Genomic DNA, 16842 nt, shown 5'->3' with positions numbered 1-16842 from the left:
TTCTCCAGCATACCCAATGGTAGTGAATCCAAGGGAGTATTTCTATAGAGATGATGTCAATGAACGACAAGGCCATGTAAACTACTTCATTGCATTGCCGCCAACATATACCTCTTGGGGAGAAGAATGGTATAAGGAAGAGAATGTGAATCTAAGTGTACAAGTAGAAGTTTTAAAATTTGAGAGCCGAGATGTAAGTACTTACTAGGGTAGAACCTCGATCAAAGCAAGAATTGGTTTATTGGACCTTTACGTATCTACGCATCGTGTCAGCGGTAGGAACATTGTTCTAGTCATATCTCTCAAATCGCTATAAATTAGATCAAACCCTTTACACCAGAGATTAAACAAATCATTTAGAACTTTTTTCATCTAGATTTCATGTGAAAATTTGGCACGAGCAAAGACTTATGGTCAACTTGCTGCCCACTGCACTAGTCAAAATTTTGGATGAGATTGGATTATGGTTTATGGTTTTGGATTGTATCATGGAGTGGTTTTGATGGTTCATGGTGTATGCGTAAGGGTAGAGACCTTGCACAACCTAACTGCTTGGAAAAGAATGTTTGTGCATATGGAAGATGCTATTGTGATTGGACTCATGTGTTACTTTTCTCATGGCAACATCGCTACAAGACTAGGATCATATGATTGCTTAGCCCTAGACAAAAGGGTCGTTGGCCTAGGGCTTTGCTGGATCGAGGGTGTTGCCTAGGAATTATTTTTTGTTACGCTCATCTACACGATTAGTGAATCAGGGATTGAATGACCCACATAGCTAACGTGTCATGGATCTTGCCTTGGTTTTTTCTAAACACCCAATGTTGGGCATTAAAGAGGCATGGAGCCTAACTGGTATGATTGGTGTTGATATTATACCACTTGCTGGTATTTGGGATCATTTGAGAGCTCAGGTTCATGGAGGGAGGCGAAGCAGCCTCAGCCTATCTCTGGCTCAGGTAGATTGGAGATGTTCTAGCTCGCTCCCTACGAAGTGAAATTCCCTTTGTCTGTAATAGAGCAGAAGAATCGATGGATTGGGTGATCCCTACACAGGTCCGATGCTATCATTATTATTTTGATGGTATGGCATGTCCAAATTTTATTATTGCATTAATTTATGGTTGCCTATTTTATTTAGATAGGGTATTTAAAGACTCTTTTTTCATTCTCATATGTCTTTGTGCACTCTATTTTACCCTCCACTACCCTCTCTCTCTCTCTCTCTCTCTCTCTCTCTCTCTCTTTCCACAATGGGGTGTACACTTATATGCACCCTCAACCTTGTTATTTTTCTTTAGTACGCTTTGATTCATATCACCCATTCAAGGGTAGCACTAGTCTCTAGGTGCCTCTAAATGCAATCTGGCACATGTCCTAAACACCATGCTAGGTCGGGCGTCGAGAATTCCTCCTCTATGAAAATGCTTCCGCAAATGTGAAGTATATTGCAATTGTATAAAAGTGTAAATTGTACATTTTTGCATAGACCCCTGGAGAGGGGTATCTCTCAATCAAAAATCTACACCATACTATCCATAATCCAAAGGATAGGTCGAAAGTAAAAACAAGATATTGTGTACGGTGCTTATCAAAATTTTGTTTGAATCTAAGTCAAATTGAGACCAAAAGCTACATTCAACTTTATAAGCATATTGGGTTGCATACAAAATAGCTATAGACACAACATCATTCAATTGGTCTTTGTCTTAATGCTATATTTCTCTTGGAATTTTTACTTTCTACTCTGCATCTACGGAATTAGAATGGACAAGACATGAACTATCGTAAAGAATTAGTAACTTGAACAATTTGATGAGACATTCTTAGAGCCATCACAGGAATATGAACTCAAAAATACCACATGGAAGAATTCAAAGGTCAACATGTTAAAACAAAGAGTTTGCATTAGGTGATTATGTCTTGGTATACACCTTAAAACAATATGCAAACCAAAAAAAAAACTAAAAAAGCAAGGAAATGGACCCTTTGTGATCCAATTTATATACCCAAGAGGTGTCATCAAACTTGCTACATTGGATGGAGGAGAGATTCCTAACGGGATTAGTTGTTGTAGGCTTAAGTATCACCTTCCACATACATGTGAGATGCTTGAAAAAGCACATGCTGCCAAAGAATAAAAGGCTGAATAGTAATCAAAATTTTGTGAAGATCAAGAGGAGGCAAAATTTTATGAATCTCGAGAGGAGTCAAAAATCTACATCCTCAAGTACAAATCATGTTTTCAATCACCACAATAAGAAATGCCAAAACAAACCTTGCAACCCCAAGCACCATTTCTTGTTATTTAAATGACAAATAACTAGCTAGGAGGAATGAATGTTAAAGTCAATGTACAATCACCTTATAGATCTTTAAAAAGAACAAATGGATCTTGAAATAAGAGCAAATGTCAGAAGCCATTCCATTTATTGTCAAATGACTACTAAACCTCTAGATTTTTAGCAACAACCAAAGCTAAAAGCCGCCAATAAGGGAATCATAATTAGTCTAGAGCGTATATTTTTCAATATATTAATTGGGGGTGAATCATGTTAATGTACCACGTGAGTTTAGCAATAGTGGTTTTTAATGCAAATATTTTAGAAAAATTAACAGAGATACATGAACAGAAGGGAGTCTTATGTACCATTTTGGAAGAAAATCCTAAAATTAGAAGGTCATTTTATTGATTCAAACATATTAAAAACAAAGATTTTTAGATACCCTTGAATGTGTGGTATATAGGTGGAAAGGGGGAAGGGGGGGGGGGGGGGGGGGGGGGTCTCAATAGTGCACCCCAAGTATTTTTCCACATCATTACTGACCATGAAATCACTAAACCAATCATTTTAGGAGTACCTTGATGCATACATGTCAAGCACAACCAAATTGGTCAAAAAATACTTTACAATTTGTTCACAATGGTCTATGACAAGAAGCATTGTTGGCTATAATAGATCATATATGGCTATTACTAAGGAAAAATACATAGTCAAAATCCTTCAAAAATTTACAAAAGCCTAAGAAACCAAGCATATAGAGAACTAAGCAAATGCAAATTCCCAAATCATTGCTTCAAAACTCAAATAATTATATTTGGGTCCAAAAGGACATACCCAATGCTGCAACAAAAGCCTTTCCAAAGCATCCAATTGTTGACATACAAAAACAATAATTTTAGGCAAATAAACCACCACCAGACCCAAGGAATTATGGGTACATCTACAAAAGAAACACCAATCAAGAACACCAGGTAGGCCTGGTCGAGGGAACCTCAATAGTCAAACAACAAAGAATCAAATAGTATAGAAGAAGAAAGAACCTAGATTACAAAGTGAACCCACTAGTAATTGATTTTAAAGTGGTATCCATTTTGCATTTTTTCATAGCCACCGATCATAACTAAACCGCACATAAAGTGTGGATCTTGGTTTTTTGTATCTAGGTAATCGCAAGAATACATGTACAAAAGGTAATGTCCTTGTTGGCAGTGCTTTCATGATTTCAAACATCCTATTGTTTCTTACCTAGTGATCAATCTTTTTGAGAGTATTTAATCCTAGGGGAGAGTTCATGTATCCTTGCAACTTTTGAGCCATCCAAGTTATCCATAAATGCATTGAATTCATGAATAAATAAAGAAACTATTTTAAAGTCATTACTTTAGAGTACACAGCTTTAAAGTATAAACTTTGCACATGTATCTTTGTTATTCCCTTTGAAGTATAAACTTTGTGCATGTATCTTTGCTATTCCCATCTCATGCAATAATGATGATCCGACACAATGCACTTGTAATGATTGCCATTACAAAATCCTTCTACATACCCCCATTTGTCACCTAATATAGCGTTTAAGCATCTAATGGTATATCTTTGCAGCAAAACATAGCAGGTGTTTGAGAAAAAGGTAAGTTCCAAAAGGCATGCACAAACACATGAACATGGTAGAATCAACCTAGCCCAACCAACCTTGATGTTTTGCTAGGCTTAAAAGAACCTTGTAAATCATTCACCACCTTTTTCTTGAAGCTAAGCAGTGAACACATATCAAAGATTTTTGTTAGAAATTTTGGAGTGTAAGGGAATCAATGTCCTCAATCTTATCAAACCACCCTGGCTTAGTGGGGTATCACATACTTGTGGGAGTAGAAGAATATATGTCAATTGGTGAGGTATTTTGTGGAGACTCTAGCAAACATCACCTCACCAATGTGAGCATGCATATCCATGAAGGTATTGGAGAGGGATTGAAGTGGTTGTTCTTAGAATAGGGATGAAGGAAATATGGATGCAATAACAAGTATGGTAGTAAGAACAAGTATGAGTAAACAATTATAAACATTCAAAGTGGGTATGAATCTTGGACCAAAGACCAAATAACACAACAGTAACCATTCCATCTTTTTTCTATTTGAAATCAACAAGCCCTCCCTTTTAGTGACGGTCCAAGACATCCGGACGTCGCACTCAATGTGGTCCCGATGTAGAGGGCTACATAAACACCCAAGTACCCTTCTTAAAAGCCATTGGTACCCAAAAGATCTTTGGTGTTGTGCGGTAGAAGTCTTGTATATCATGTTTGGATCTTCTAAGTGGTGGAACTAGCCATATTTGATTTGTAGCAATGAGTGGTGGAACTCGCCATCTTTGATTTGTAGCAATGAAGACCTTGGGTTTGTGGAGAGACAATGGTAGAGAGAGAGTGGGAGGTTTGAGTAGTGTAAAAGAGGGAGGGAAGAGGTTTGCAAAGGGAAAATTTTCTTTTTTTATATTATAATAGTTTGGGGGGTTGGAGAGGGGAAAATGTCACTTTAGGATTTTGAAAAAAATCACGTTTTTGGGGTTTTTTGTATATGGATTTTCTTTATTAAATAGGGTGGGTGGGTCCTTTTCCCTCAAAGGGTCTTTCTCAATCATGGCAGCCCCCCCCCCCCCCCCTCTTTCTCTCTAGGGACAATGACATGATGAAAGAATCAAAATAGAGGTCCCCCTACCATTTCTAGCTACTAAGTAATATCACCACCCTCCTCTCATTGGCCAGTTCCTAACCTTCCCTTAATCCAAAGGGAAGGTTAAGGGCCCTTCCAAGGTCCAAATATTTTGTAATGCTTCCATCTTAAAAAAGAGCACGCCGTGCGGTACCGTGTGTGTCTTTTGAAAGTAATGCATGTTGCACATGTTGGTTTCTTCATGACCTTCCATCACAATACAATATCTTTTAAGGCAATCACTTGTGCCCCACAAAGTTCCTCCTAAGCTCAAAACTTAGCATGGCCATGCAAGAAAAAATTCCTTTCTTGGAGCTTCACTAAGTTCCTATTGATCAAAAAAATTGAGGTCAAGAGCTTTAGAGAAATTGGAATAAGGGATGTATCTCTGTAGTTATCGAGATTAGAAAGATCACCCTTCTTTGGGATACACACCACTACCATGGAAGATGGTCTTTGGCAACTTCCCTAAATTGAACCAAGTTCAAAGCAGCTTGAAGACTGCTCTTCCAATGTTTGTACTTGGTTCATTTTTATTTGTTTTTTTTTGTGCTTGTCCTTAACAAGGATCTTGATAAATTCAAGAGGAATGATGTTTATCCCAGCTACTTTATGCCGCTTGATCTTGTGACATACATACCTAACCTTAACCCAAGCCAGAGGGTCATTAAGGACCTCCAGCCTCGGTCAAAGTTGCAAAGCATGATCACACCAATGCTCTAGGTCCTTGCTCTATTCGAAGGGATTGTCAAAGATGCAAGCAGCATGATCCTTCCAAATCTCCTCAATCTTCTCTTCATCTACCTGCAGCTCATTGTTTTGGTCTTGCAAGAGTTGAGTGTCCCCTCTCTTTCTACTCCACCCTAGAACAACCTCTCTTTTTTTGCTTCCCCCCTAGCATAGTCTTCATTCGCCTCCACTATGCATACCACTCTGCATCTAGCCAATTTGATGATCGTGAGCATGAATTTTTTGAGAGCATCTCGCTCCTCTATGTTTCAGCTTACATCTCTTTCCGGAACTCTACAAACTTCTACGACGCCCTATCAATAGAAGAGAAATCACTCTTTGCATGCCTTAAACAATCCCACACTTCCAATCTTTTGTTGATGGCTCTCGAGGATTTCAATTCTAGCCTCAATCCTTGCTTAGGCCTCTTGGGGGGCTTGACATAAAAAGCACTACATTGTATGAGACTCTTTTCACGATCTTCTCAAAACTCACCGCATGTCGGTTCACTACGGACTATGTGACTTCCCCATTATTTGTTGCCTTTGCCTCTGCAAAGAGTCACAAAAGTTGTGATGCAAGAAGAGATGAGTGGAGGAGGTTTCAAGCTCACCGTGTCACACACCAACTTCACCGTAACCAACCATTGATCAAAACATCCACCAACCTCTAGACCCTAGTGTGGCCAAGGAATTGAAGGTCCAAATCATTGACTATCAAAAGGTCAATGTCTAGTCATCCCTTTCGATGGAAAGAAAGGTATTTAGAAAACCTTAAAGTCAAGGTCCTTATCCACCTCTTCTGTGTACGCCTTCTAAGAGAGCTCCCCCATAAGCCCTCTAAATCAACATTTTAAAAAAGGGCCCCTCTAAGTTTGTAGGGCCCTTTACAAATCCCCATGTGTGCCCACCAACAACAAGTATCCAGTTCAACTGCATAAGGAAATTCAGAGTACACATCCCCTTTTTTACTGGTTGACCCCCTACAACAATTTGTAAAGGCGTTTATTAAATGTAAGGGCTGGTTGAATGACCCCCCTAAACTTTTTGAGAGAAAATTTAGGTGGAGGGCCCTTTGCTTTAGAGCATCCTATGAGGCACTTATTACTTTTTTTCAAGGGCCCTCTTTAAAGGGTCTATTAGGGAGCCCTCCTAAGGTTCCAATTTCCTCCTACCAAAAGGGCCAAGGCCCTTCCTACCTAGTCTACAAAAATTCATGGCTAACGCACTTAAAATACAGGGTCTCTCTTTTAGGCTAACTACCAAAGATCCCATGAATCCATCCTTCTTTCAAATTTAAAGAGAAGAGTTGAATAAATAGAGCGTTCACAATGCCCATCTGAAGTTCATACTCTGAGACCCTGGGAGGCCAAGGTGATTAGTTCCCTTGCCCCCGTTTTGTCAGACCCTAATATCCCGCCATTCCAAGGGGCCATGCACCCTAAATATGTGAGTCCCACTACGTTCCATTTCTTTTGCAACATTACGTACTCCACACTCCCCTATTTTAACCATTAATGTTGAGCTTGACAAAGATCATTAATTTTTGCACCTCCATTCCTCGCATCTGACGGTTCTTAACTCTTCCATTGAAGGCAAGCAAAATCCTTGCATACCATGCAATAGACCTACTCTCCAATTGAATAACCTGAAGGAAAAAGATACTTGGCTACTGGCATTGAAATTATCAAATCAAGCTGCCCCCTTCCAAGTTTGATTAAGAACCTCAATACTTGCAAAAAGGAAAGTTGAGCTCAGCGTACATTTTAAGGCCTTTCCAAATGAGGCTTTAGTGTGCTTATTAGTGCCCCAGACCCAAGCTTTCTTCCCATCATTACTCTAGCCATCTTGCTTGGCCTCCCTTGTCACTATATCACATAGAGGCGAGCCCGAGGGGATCTAGGGCCCAAATTTGGCGGTGCATAGTGGATTTGATCTCAATTGTACAATTTCTCTCTGAACTAGGGGTGAACTAGGGTAAACTAAGGCTGGGTAAACTAAGGGTAAACTAGCAGTGAAATAGGGTGAACTAGGGGTGGGTAAACTCGAGTGCACCAACATGGTCATTGTCAAACCTGCTAACATGGTCACCAACACAACCTAGCATGACGGTAGGGATTTTGTGTGGAAATTGGGAGGTGTTGGTTGACTCGCATGCCTTGTGAGGCTGATGAATTAGGGGTGAACTTGAGGTGGGTAAACTATGAACTCATGGCACATTTTTTGTCCCTAGTTCATCGTGACAATCGAACAATGGAGATCAAAGTTGAGTGTCCCTCCTCAACCTAGGTCCTAGATCCCCTTTGGGCCAACCTCGTGTGAGATAGTGATGATGAGGGCCTGCTTGGGGTGTCAACCATATTATTGCGGGCAATGACAAGGATCTTAGCCGATTAATTTGAGTTGATTTTCCTCCCTTCCCTTGATGATTTTGGTCTATCGTGGACCGCAATGTTTGTGTGTGTGTGTGTGTGTGTGTGTGTGGGGGGGGGGGGGGGGGGGGGGGGGGGGGGGAACTTGTGATACTTTCTAAAATCTTGGTCCAAGAGAGGACAATGTCCTCCTCTATTCTATACTTACTCATAGCGGGGAGAGAAATCACCTCCCCACTATGAGCATGCACCCAATTCACTTTTTGTCAATTATGTTGGGGTGCATTTTTACTAGTCATCCAAGCCCCTTTCTAGCCATCGTTGGTCGTGGGGCTACAGGGGATCAAATTGGCACAACGTTTATGAGTATTTGTAATAAACATAAGGTTTTGGACCATTGATAAAGCATCCCTTGCATGGGAAGTGCTTTGGATTTTACTCTCTTGCTGCGTCCAAAAAAAGGGGGGGGGGAAATAGGAATGGGTCTCCCACGCACATTATTCGTGGAATGTAGATGTCAACATTTTGTCTCAACTAGTCACCATCACCCTTTTGTTTGGGTGTAAAATTTGTATTTCTATTGTGGGACTACAACCAAGTAGGGTATCTTCTCCCCGATTTCTTTCCACTAGGGGTCGACAAGTTGCATCATGAGGTACACTCTTTCCCACTTCACATATGAGTACAAAAGGGTGGAGCTATTCCTCATAGAGGCCATTTTTGGTTCCATCCTACAGACATATTTTCTCATAGATGACCACTTATTTGACATTCCCTAGTCGGGACTTTGTGAATGATGTTGGTTGCATTGGTATTTGTCCTCAAGATTCAATTTTCCTGTCTTTAAAGGACCTCCTCTAAATCCACCCATCATCTAAGTTATATTGTGGATAATTTATAGAGTTTCTCCAAGATGCAAGCTTCATTTCCATGTTCCACTCTCCTCTTTTCAATCCCAGCTACCCCATTTGTTCCGCCTTTGCAGAATTATGATCACTAGTGCCCCCTACTGCATCAGGATGCACTCCCACACTTATGGCTGGTTTTTAACTCTATGCAGGTCTCCCCATTGAGTTTGGGAAGCACTTAGTTGAATTTCAGTCCTTCCATGTGGAGGAAAAGCTCATCAAATTTTGCAAATTGTTCTCACGTATCTTCATCCTTTAGCTGGGGAAACTCAAATGAGCTAGGTGGAGAGGGGAAAATATTTTTAGGGGAACTCTCATCATCATAAGCATCATGTGCATTGAGATTTTCTATTTCAACCAAATTTGTACGATCAAAACCATCATCTAGAAGAGCACCAAATCTATTGTTTCTCCTTGACCTTGAGATTTATTTGCATTGATTTGTTTGTTTTCCCTGTTTGGTCCATCTAGAGCAAGGATCTTGGGAGTTATTTATTTTGATAGCTTCCTCTTTAGCTTTTCTTTCCTTCTCTTTTTCACTGAGGTTGGATATTCTTTGATTAAATGTCCTTGTTTGAAGTAGTAGAAGCAGGCATGGGAGGTAGCTAAAGACCAACTTCTGTGTATGTAGTGTGTTACCCATCTTGTCTTTGAGAACCACATTTTTCTCGAGGGGTTTCTTCAAGTCTATTTCTACCAATATTTGAGAATCCCATTTTTGATTGATTCCATTAGTAAATTTTTGTGCCAAAGCCCACAAGGGGTGAATGATTATCTATAAAATGGTTATTTATTCTCTATTGAGATGGTAACTAAGTTGTTTGAAATTATTGTGACTCTAATGGAAATTGCACAATTTGACACTAAGATTCCATTATTGCTCCGAGGATTATTGAGAAAAATAGTGTGTACAAGTTACAAGCAAGAAGGTTTTATATGAAAACTCCTAATGGAATATTGCTTGTATGAGCAGAACCTCAGGATTAGAGCCTCTAATTGAATCAGATAATTAAATCATGATATGTTTGCATTTTGCAAGAAATCAACCACATTGTTTTAGCTAATGATGGTGTCCAAATGGGGTCAATATTTGGTGTAGTTTCTTTTCAGCAAGACTTTTCTTGAGAAGGTAAGTAAACATATCCAAGGCTCAAAACTACACTCTATGTATAGAGGTTAATGTGTTATATAGGTTAAATGTGTCATGGATTAGGATAGTAAATTTCAATCACCTTTGTGGATTAGGGTAGAAATTTAGTTAACCCCCTGAGAATCATTTCATAACAACAATGTAGTGATTGCTCTCTTGGTTGTTTAAGCACTTGCTCTTACTTCTAATTGTTCTCTTGGTTGTTCTAAATGTTTGTTCTTACTTCCAAGTGGACAAGAGCAGTGCACCAAACAAACCTCTTAGGTGTTATGAGATGATACTCTTACTTCCTAGTAGGCACTATTTGTAGTTAGGGCATACAATAGTGTTTGCCTTGTTTTTGAGCCAACACTCTCACTTCCAAGTGAGCACAGATAGTATCTTACTTAGAATTCACTAGTTGTGTTTGAGCCAACTGCTCTTACCTCCTAGGGAAGAGAAGGGCATTGATGAATTTAAGCGTACTTTGGTTGTGTTTGTCCCTGGGTTCTTACATCCATGTTTACGTAGAATTATGTTTTTAGGGTCTCTTAGTGTTTTGAACTTGCACTCTTACTTCCAAGAGATATAGATAGTGGATTCTCAACTTGTTTTACTTGGTTGTTCATGAGTTAGCTCTTTTTACCTTGAAGTAGGCTAGTAGCTTCATATGTCAATATCCACTCATGAACATTGTTTAGACTCTAAACTCCAATCTCCCTAATTGCATTGTAATTTTACCAAAACTACATGTCCTTGGTTAGAGTCTTTTTAGTGATGGAAAAACATTGTAGGAAGCAGTAATAAAGCTCGAAGAATATGGTGCAAGGAAAGGAATGGGGATATGTGAAAGACCTTTGTTGTGGAAAAATTGTATCCAAGCTTTGGTGCAACACTTGTGGCCATTTCTACAATGGCAGTGCAACTCACATCCAGGAGGGCTAGTTTGGTGTTGGCACAAATGTGTTGAAATATGGAGCAACACCTATCGATATTGGATTCACTTTGTAGGCTACGTAAAGTAGTGCAAAGAGAAAGGATGGATTCCTATAACATGCAAGGTTCGGCTAGATACAAATGGACCATCTAACCAAGCCTTGATGGAACTATGTGAGGACACTACAGACGACAACTTATAAGTACGCTAGGGCAAAGAGGGTAGTGTTTGGAGGTTCCTTTGTCAAGTTTTGCAAGATCAACAAAAGTGAGCCCAAGTGAAGGGAGTAAGCCCATCATCTTGCAAACATTGTAGGCATCTTTCCAAAAGAAGGACCTACACACGTTGCACCTAAACTAGGCAAAGGCCTTCATGGCATGTGGGATTTCATTCAACGTCATTAGAAATCCCCTTTTTAGGGGTGCTTGGATATCCACTACAAAAATAATAATTTGTCTTGCCCAACTATAACAAAATTCACACAAAATATGTTGATAAGGATTCCATGGAGGAGATATTCAAGCAAATAGGGCTTGATTTTGTGCCAACGTTTGGTTGTACCATAGCGCTAGATGGGTGGACCAGCTGCGAGAAGAAACCATTGATCAACATAATTGTGATTTTTCCAAAGAGCTCAATTTTTTTGGAGGCGACTGATACCTCTCTAAAAGGGAGGACAGTGAACTTTTTAACAAAGGTGTATGAGCATGCCATCAACCGCGTAGAGGGGTCCCACAATGTTAGAGTAGTTGTGACCGACAATGCCACCAACTACAAGGGTGTAGGTTGGCTACCCTAGGCTCAAGTGAGTACCATGTGCTATCCATGCAACGAGTCTTCTCCTAGAAGAAATGTAAAAATTTCATTTATGAAGCAGGTTTTGCTAGATTCCAACCATGTGGTAAAATCTATCAAGGAGCACCAATTCACTTATGCCCTATCTCAAGCCATGTCACCTAACAAGGCCCTGCAAATCTGTGAAACCCACTTTGCAGTTTCATACTATGTTTGGGATGGTATGCAAGCTATTGAAGTAGCAATGACACAGACATTTGCTAATTGAAAATGGGAAGGATGGCTCTCAAACTTATCTAAATTATCAAGTTGTTGTCCAAAGATCTAAGACTCTTGTCCAATCACCTATTTTTTGGTGCTATATAGAGAAGGTATGTGGCATTATCAAGCCTTATGTGGAGCTCCTAAGGATTGTCAACACTAACAAATTTCTAGTTGGCAAGGTGGACTAATTGTTGCCAAGGTGTACTAGCTGGTGTCTGAAGGATTTAAGCATTTTACTGGTAGAGAGAAGGTGCAAGTAGCAAGAGCTATAGAAAGATGTTAGGCCCAAAATGCATACATGTTTTCATAGAGCGGCATTTTTTTTAGGCCACAAATTCCAACTACATGGTCAGGGCTCTAACAAAGAGGTCATGGAAGACTTCAAAAAGGTATGTAAACAGTTGCTCTCAAGTGACAGGGGTAAAGAGGCTTTCCAATGAATGTGCATCCAAGCTTGACAAGAGTGTGTGTGCATTTTTTCAGTTTACAATAATTTTACCCAGAGCCAAAATGAGGCGTTGCTTGTACTTTGACACCCACTAGAGAGCATTGGTGTTTTCATCCTTGGGAAGGTACTTCAGCAACTCCAATATATACTCTACTAGTGTATATATGTTGTGAGATTTGGTATAAACTAATGGGTTTGTAAATATGCATTCAGGTGCAATTCACCAATACCTATTTGTCCACTCATCATGTGTGGATGGCTATAGGTTTTGCAAAGCAAGAAACCTTTTCTCATTGGGATAGAGTGTAGATTTTCCCCCATCGCAAAAGCCCACGTAAATGACATGCTATCCCAAGTGGAGCATGATGCTACTTCCATGAATGTCATTGTGGGTGCAACTGTTTGCATGGACAATGCTCCAAACATTGGACTTGACCAGCTCAATAGTTCCCTTGATATCTTTCAAGACCTTGCTATATTGAAGGTTATTTCTCTCCTTTTGTAATCTTTCTAGCTAGCCGCCGCCGTCAAGGGCGCCTCCATTCCAAAAGTGAAAAACTAGAAGAGGTGGGTGTGAGGGGTGGGGGAAAATTCCTACTATGAGTGAAATGATGCTTGCATGTGTGACAAGCACAATATTTCCCTCACAGTAGGCCATAGGCTAAGCTAATCATTTGAGTGCCCTTTTACAGTCTTTGCTTCATAGACATCATTTGTAAATCGGTTTTCAAGCACCTTGACTTTAACAATGATGCCAAATCTTCCTTTGCCAACATTTGTAGCTAGCAATACTCAATGTAGGCATGGTGCAAGATACGAAGCACATGGGACACAAGGCTATCTACATTTGGTGGAAATGGGGCTACTAGTGTCCCACCACTGATGCTTGGGCCTCTCCCACTAGCATGAATCTCATCATCAATGCGTGGATGTTTTCCTTCTTCTTCTAGTTGCCACCATAGAGACTCTCTAGTGGCTTTATGCAATCCATAAAGCTTGCCAAGTCTTTGTTGTAGGACCAAGAGACTCTGCAACCTTCACTATTTGGCCAAAAATTTGTGAGACCTTATTTTCTAGCTTCTTGTTGGTCAGAATCTCTTTGCCGCTAAATGCTTTTCCATTTCTTTGAACCAAAGCATTGTATGCATCCTCGCATAAGGTATCAACAAAGGGTCTTGAATGTTGAAGCCTCGAACAAGCTCTAGAGATTATCCTTTGAGCAGAATGAAGAAGCAAGTATATTAACTCCTCTATAAATTGACGATCTAGTTTTGTGACCTTGTCGGCCATGATGTATGGTGAGTACTTAGATCAAATGTGCAACATTGACACAATCATAAATCTAGGAAAAGTAGGCAATAGATTGTTTCAAAATCTTTTTCATTCACATGATGACAACTTACAAGCTAATGCGATACATTGTGAGCATACATCCCGATCAAGCAAACACAAAATGGTCAAAGTCTTATCCTAAACACAACCATAAACCAAACAAACAAGTAAAACAATGATACTGCATGTACTCTTTGCATTATGAGTACCTCATCCACTTCCAAGATCAAACACAAGGGTTTTTATCCCCATTGTAAGAGCAAGGATGTAACTGCAGATCCGAATGTCAAAAAATTTTACATCGAAAGCAAGTCACTACGAGCATAAACCAAGAAAACACAAAAAATAAAACAACGATATATTGCATGTAATTTTTCCCATTGTAAATTCCTAAGCCACTACCAAGATCAAGTGCAACGATTTTTAGCCCCATTGTAAGAGAAAGGGAATAACAAGGCTATGCCAAGGATCAAAATGCAGAGAGAAGCATGTAATCTGATAGCTCACAGTATTTTGGAGCTATGCTAACCTTAAAAAGCATTGCACAAAGCAAGAAATGCCACGGGCGAATCAAACAACATACATGCTATCTATGGTCTCCTAGAGCAGCACCTCAAGTAGGATCAGTAAGTCGAATAGAATGTGTGCTATCTATTTTTTTCCCCTAAATTACTATGGAAGTATGTCGAAACAATTTCACAAAAATCGTTAAAAGGCGGAATCTCTATGCAATGCCTTAACTAAGAGACTATATGGAATCAGAACAACCCAAAGTATATCTAAACCCCGACCCCCTAAACTATCTTTGGGTTAGGATACACCAATTGGTGAATCAAACCTTGCAAGTAGTGTCTATCTACTCTACACACCCCATATGCAAGTAGAGCACATCAAAGACACGTCAAACAAGCACACAAGTACATAGAAATTGAAAATATTTTTAAAAATTATATTTCTATAGCTTAAAATGTAACTAATCACCTGCGTGTAGTTAGAGAGAGTGTGACTACAAGCTGAAGAGAGTGTGTTGCTAATTAGAGAGAATGCCTACAATCTTGAGAGAGGAGAGAGAGGGAATTTTTGTAAGCTAGAAAGAGAGAGAGAGAGAGAGAGAGAGAGAGAGAGAGAGAGAGAGAGAGAATATGTATGTGTAAGTGGCTAGAGATAGAGGGATATCGATCGATTATGTGTGTGTGTGTGTGTGTGTGTGTGTGTGTGTGTGTGTGTGTGTGTGTGTGAGAGAGAGAGAGAGAGAGAGAGAGAGAGAGAGAGAGAGAGAGATCAAACGGTAGTTTTTTGTGGCTATACACCTCCATCTTTTTTATCGATAAAAAAATAATTTAATCATTCTCACATGCTATTCAAAAACACACGCTTATCATTTAATTTCTTTTTTAAATCATTGTTCGTTTGAATAAATGCAACCAAGTGCAACGGGATTAGGAGGAGCTTATTTTTTAGCTAGATACGAATGTAACATCAATCATGATGGCTAGAACCTAGTGGCCAACTCTATTCTTCACTACGAAAGAGTATGTTAAAATATGTCATATATGCCAAAGAGCAAAACTAATGTAGAGAATGGATAGCATGCCATGGATAACGATGATGGAAGCACAAACTTTTTCCAAATGGGACATAGACTTTGTGGGACCCACACAACCTCGGACATATAGAGTTCAAGCTCAATATATCATTGTAGCCACAAATTATCTAACAAAGTGCAGTAAAGAAAAAGCCACTACTAAAAAAATGATGCTAGGACTATAGCTTTGCTCTTGTACGAGTATGTATCCACAAGTATGGCTTAGCGACAGAGAGAGTCAACAATAGGGAAACACATTTTTTGAATGAAGTGCTTGAATACTTACTAAATGAGTTCATGATCATTTATAACAATATGCACCCTATCACTGACAAGCAAAGAGCCAAGTTGAACACATTAACACGGTTTTAAGCTTTGTCCTCACAAAGATTGCCAGTTCCAAAAGAACAAATTGGAAAATGTAGTTGCAATCTGCATTATGGGCATATCAAGTGGCATACAAAATTGTCTTGAACGCTACTCCATTCAATTTATTTTACGAACTTGATAGTACACTAGCCATGGAAATTTTATTGCCTACTTTAAAATAGCATGACTTGAAGAACTCAAGAAAATAAATGAGAAAAATCTTGATGTCATTGCTCTCATCTATTCATAAAAATAAAAGCAAAAACAATTTTTTGCCTCTTACTTTTGATAACAAAATAGTTCGAGAAAGGGAACCTAGTTGGTGTACTCCCTTAAGCGAAAAAGAAAGGAAATGGATCTTTTGTGATAAAATTTGTCTTACCATGTAAAGTTGTCAAGCTTGCCCCTTTGGATGGATGAATAATGGACAATTGGATTAGTGGATGTCAAGTATGTAAATATCATATGTCCCTAACAAATGAAATGTTGAATAGATTTAGAGAATGAAAGTAGGAAGTGATTGAAGAAGCTCATCTTAAATTCAAAGGCCTAAAGCACTCGATACAAAGAAATTCAACCCACTATAGATATCAACAAAATACAATCAACATATGAATTTCTTGAGGGAATGGACATAAGAATAAATGTAGGCTTATTCGATGGACAGATCTCTTATGTGGATACGAGTGCTAGAGTCAATGTCATCAATTATACAGTTTATTATGGGATGACAAACAAAAATGATGGAGCCGTTTTACAAGGATTTAAGGACTGCCAATACATTCTTGCCCAAAATTCTAGGTAGATGGGATAACTTGACCGAATTTGTTTTATATGCTATCAAATGCAAAGCTTGGAAAAGAGGTGATACTAGGAACACCATGGATTAGAACATACAAAGCAATTCAAGATTGGGATAACAACACTCTCACAATATGGACTCCGCAAGGATCTCCAACAATCTCTTTTTTTTACTTGTGAT

This window comes from Adiantum capillus-veneris, chromosome 18 (genome assembly GCF_014529385.1).
Source record: "Adiantum capillus-veneris isolate H3 chromosome 18, ASM1452938v2, whole genome shotgun sequence".
Classification (NCBI taxonomy): domain Eukaryota; kingdom Viridiplantae; phylum Streptophyta; class Polypodiopsida; order Polypodiales; family Pteridaceae; genus Adiantum; species Adiantum capillus-veneris.
Note: the sequence above shows the minus strand (reverse complement) of the source record.